The following is a 5,071-nucleotide window of genomic DNA, read 5'->3' as shown; positions in this document are numbered from 1 at the left end:
TGGTGAGGTGCTCCAAGATTGTAGCCCCTGCAGTCACGTCTCTCTCCCATCTTCCTTTTCCCATACATGTCTAATGTTTTGAGCCATCTGTTTAAATAGCACCAAGAATTAATCAATTAATTTGTTAATTAAAAGTTTAGTGATGAGGATCTGAATTCCACAAAGCTTCACAGAGCCTCATTCTTTCCAAGGTCCCCAGTTTTGTCACAGGGAGGAGACAAAGGACATCTCTTTGAAGGAACTAGGTGCCCTAGGGCATACATGTTCCTCTCATGTAAAAGGAACTTGGGGTTGGTAGGCAAAATATTCTTGCTATGGTAAGCAAGAAGCCAGATCAAAGCTGCAGAATCTGTTGCACTTGGCGGTGACTTCCAAACTGCCTCAAGGAATACATTTTGCCTTTGGAGAAAGTCACAGTGAGCACTCTAATTGAATTATTATTTTAAATAAAAGCTATTGTCCCATTCAACCTCAAACATCTCCATTAAAGATCTGTGATTTTTGTTTGTTTGCTCTTTTTAAATTCAGCTTTGATTGTATGATCAGACATACAAGGAATATTATTCCATTATATTAAAATTTCTCCCACATAATACAAACTATTGTATAGCACTAACAGTAGCCAACGTGATCAGGAGAACAACCTGCAACAGCAAACTTCCAGTGTCCACAAGGAAACTAATCTACCGAACAAAACATCCTCTGCTGGCCCTCTCTCGCAAAAGCTATGAACAGATGCCTTCGGTTTTCTGACAAAGGAGTCAAATCAGTTCAAGGACTATAAGTAAGATATAGGCTAACACAGGCTGGCTCTTGACATAATCTTCTCCTCTCTACCCTGACCCCTAAGTCCTCAGAATTGTTGAAACACATTTTGAGAATTCAAAGCCAGCCGTTATTAGCAGGGACCGCCCCGCCAAGCACACAGTGTGGAGCAAAACCCAAACAAACAGCCTCTTCCTTTTCTGTCAACCCCGGTTCAGGTCAGGTAGGGAAGCTGATAAAGTTTCTGGTAAAGGTGAAGCTGTCTTCATGTTTTTTCTTCAGGTACTTCTGAGAATGAATTAACATTTATCTATGCAGTCTATAAAGTATGATAGGATTGAAATAAACAACTGCAAGGTTCAGTCCCACACTATTTATTATGTATGTACCCACTATGTGCCAGCTACTGTGCTGGGTGCCACGGATGGGATTAGGAGCAAAATGGACACATGACCTCATAGAGTGTATGGTCTAGTGGGGTGATAGTCCACAAATAAGTAAACAAACACTACATGAAAACAGATGGTGATTGTCTTAGTCGATTCGTGTGCTACAACAATATACCAGTCTGGATGGTATATAACAACAGAAATCTATTGCTCACAGTTCTGGAGACTGAAAGTTCAAGGAACTAAAGAGTCTACTCTAGGAAAAAATATGGGAGGAATACTCTGGCTCTGTGTTCTCTCCTTTATTACCCTGTGGAGGAGGAGTGACTCATCAGCTTGGAGAACAAGAAGAGAAACTGATTACTTGTTGCTCACCCCATTTCTACTAACCCAGCTATGGAGAAGCCAGGGGGAACTTCCTGGAGGAGGTGATGGCTACGCCCCAAAGGATGGGATGATAAGAGGAGTCGGGTGGGAGTAGTTTGGGGGAGATACCATTCAGGGTAGAGGAAACAGCACATGAAAATTCCTGGAGGCAAAAGAAAACAATATCCTTTGGGGGAAAGGCAAGAAATTCTGCATGGCTGGAGTATAGAGGATGAGAGATCAGAGCTGAAAGATGAAGCCGGCAAAGGAGCCTCAGGTGCTATGGAGTCCAGGCTTTATCCTGAGGGGATTGAGAGGAATAGAAAGGTTTAATCAAGAGAGTGTCAATATATCATTCCTGTCAGATAATCTGGCTGCAGAGTAGAGAATACGCAGGAGAAGGACTAGAAGTTTCCAGCCGTCTCTGAAAAAGTGAAAAGAGGAGGAAAGGGTCCTTTGCTGTGTTAGAGATCTTCCTCCAGATCAAATTGTCCTAGACCCCAGGTCTGAGCTCCTGTCAGGGGGGCCTCTCCGTTCAGCCCCTGTCCCTGCTCCAATAACCACTCACTGCCTCTCCCTTACGGGCCTAGTGGTGGGCAAAAAGTCCCAGTGGTGCCATGCAGTCAATCCCTTGTAGTTTTTTCACATCCTGCCCACATATTTGTAAACAACTTGATTATTACAAACTCCTAAAATGATCCTAATTTGAGTATGCCATCTGGTTCCTGCTGGGATCCTCATGGTTACACCCCCTCCCCCAAATAGAAAGCAAGCATAAGTGACATAGAAAAAGAATGGAACTGTCTTCCTAAGGAGTGTGGCTTAAGAAGTTTGCTGCTTAGGAAAGATAACAGACTTACTGAGATAGTGGTTGTCTTTTAAGATCACAGTCCTCTGAAATTTGTATTTGCTTTATGGCTCAAAGTATGGTCAATTTTTGTGAATGGTCCATGAGTGCTTGAAAAGAGCATATTCTACAGTTGTTGGGTGTAGTGTTTATGCCTCTTAAGTCAAACTTATTAAGTGGGTTGACAGGTCTTCAAACTCTATTAATTACTAGAGATGTGTTAAAGTCACCAGGCTATCTACCTGGAAGGACTTTCCTCCTCACCTCACCTACTTACCCAGTCTTCCATCCAACAACTAGGGATTCATGGTGACCGATACCTGACCCGGTCCCTGCAGACTCAGTCCTTGCCCTCATTGAGCTGACAGCCTAAGAAGATTTATCTGGTCATCAACACTTCCTTACCCCACCTCAGACCTGGAAATATTTCTCTCTCTTCCGAAGTGCTACATCATTCACTGCCTGTGTAGCTAATTTAACACTTACAGTCTGTCTTCATTGCAATTATTTGTGTTCATAATCTACTCCAGCTTTTAGATTCCAGGTGGGCAAAGATTATCCTATTTCTTATATAACTGCTTTATTAGAATATAATCATTGGCAAACCATAAAATTAACTCTTGTAAAGTGTATAATTCAGTGAAAGTCTATCTTATTTATCTTGGCATCCTCTTTAGCCATGGTTGTCCATCTTGGTTGCACAGTGGAATCACCTGTAGAGCTTTAAAAATATACTGCTACCTGGTTCTCACACCCAGAGGTTCTGACTTAATTGGTTTGGGGTGTGGCCTGGGCATCAGAATTTGTAAAAGCCCCAGACTGATTTTAACTTGTAGCCAGGCTGCCTTACAGTGCTTTGCACATAACTGCCACAATAATTATTACAATCATGAATTAGCCCTAGCTTCTAATATCTAGCTAATTAACTCACCCAAGAACTACCTTCCCTTATAGCCCATCAGCTCTTTTAATGATCTGCTTATGTCTGTCTCCCTTACTTAGCATGAAAGGAAGACTAAGAGACAAAAGCATTTAGAAAAGGTAAGTTTACTTGCAAAGATGTGCAGACGTCAGTAGGATAAGATCACTGAATAAGAAATACAACAGATATTTAAAGGAAAAATGTAAGCAAAGATTATTATGTTCACATTTTTCTCTTCAACACAGATGACATGATCCCAGGGAAATACATCACAAAGTTTGTGGTATATTCCCAAATTTCTGTATTCAAAACTTTGGCTACCAGGAGGGAAGGCGAAGGGAGGGATAGACTAGGAGTTTGGAATTCACAAATACACATTACTATATATAAAATAGATAAACAACAAGGACCTATGGTATAGCACAGGGAACTATATACAATTTCTTGTAACGAGCTGTAATGGAAAAGAATCTGAAAAAATATATATGTATGTATATGTATAACTGAATCACTTTGCTATACACCCGAAACTAATATTGCAAAGTGATTATACTTCAATAAAAAATAATAAGATTTTTTTAATTTCTGTATTCAAAAGTCAGGAATAAAATGGTTTTCCTTAGGGAATCAGTAACTGATAGAAGAGCTCAAGATTTCACTCATTTTGGAGGTCAGATGTAAAAGAGTAGTCCAGTTATTTCACTTACCTTAGGGTTGAAAGTGTCTTATTATTATTAATATTTTTCTCCCCGTGGGACTTGATGTACTCTTAAAATGGAAGCAGGGCATCACATTTTTATTTCCACAATTGTGGGCTCCATGAAGACGGACTGTTTTTATACACTATGGCATTCTTGTGCTTGCACGTGTTAGGTGTTCAGTACATACTGGTGGAATAAAAAGGATCACACCTCTTGCCACAGTACTTAAATATGATTTTAACTTGACAGGGAGCTGCACGAGTTTCCCATTTTGATACTTTTTGCAATTCTTAATTATGGTACTCTGAACTTGGGGCACTCTTTAAATTGTTGGCTACAACAAATTCAGAAGGCGCTTTCATTTCCACGTGAATGGTTGTTGAAGGACAGGGGTCTGTGAATGTACGACCCTCACGTGAGTAGCAAGATGGTCACTACCAGATGAATATACACAAGATTCTCCTGGCTGGGAGCGGTCCCTCAGCGAAGCCGGTCATCTTGCCTGTCCTGTAACACCATTTAACAACTGCTATTGACATCTCCCCACAGCTAGATTCCGAAGGTCCGCGTGGGCATTTGGAGCCGCGTTCCCTAGTCTGCTGTAGCGGGATCCCCCCAGCAGACGGGTTACGTCCCAGGACGCAACTCAGAGCGACTCAGGCATCTAGAAGACAAAGTAAAACCGGTCTCATCAAGAAGAAGCAGCGTTATTTAGGCAGCCGGCTACTCCTCCTGAGCCTCCACCCTGTCCCCTGGGCCCGGCGCCCGGAGCTCAGACGGTGCCCGGCTCCAGGAGCCCCAGCTCCCTCCACGTGTCCTGTCTTCCCAGCAGCCACCTCTGCTGCTTCGGGAAGCAAATCTCCTGACAACTCGCGGTCTGTGGACTACGACTCCCAGCAGGCACCACGCCGCTTCTGTCTCCGCCCCCCCTCCACGGGACACGCAGGCGCTCTGGGCTCCGTCAACAATCTGGGCTGGCGACAACTGGATGCAGTTCCTTCTGGGATTTGTAGTTTTTCTGGAGCTAGCTGGGCCGTCAGTCAAAGGGACGAGAACTACAAGTCTCGGCTGCCCCAGCGTG

This window comes from Vicugna pacos, chromosome 6 (assembly GCF_048564905.1).
Source record: "Vicugna pacos chromosome 6, VicPac4, whole genome shotgun sequence".
In the NCBI taxonomy this organism is placed as follows: domain Eukaryota; kingdom Metazoa; phylum Chordata; class Mammalia; order Artiodactyla; family Camelidae; genus Vicugna; species Vicugna pacos.
The sequence above is the reverse complement of the archived record's forward strand: the minus strand, read 5'-3'. Positions refer to the sequence as shown.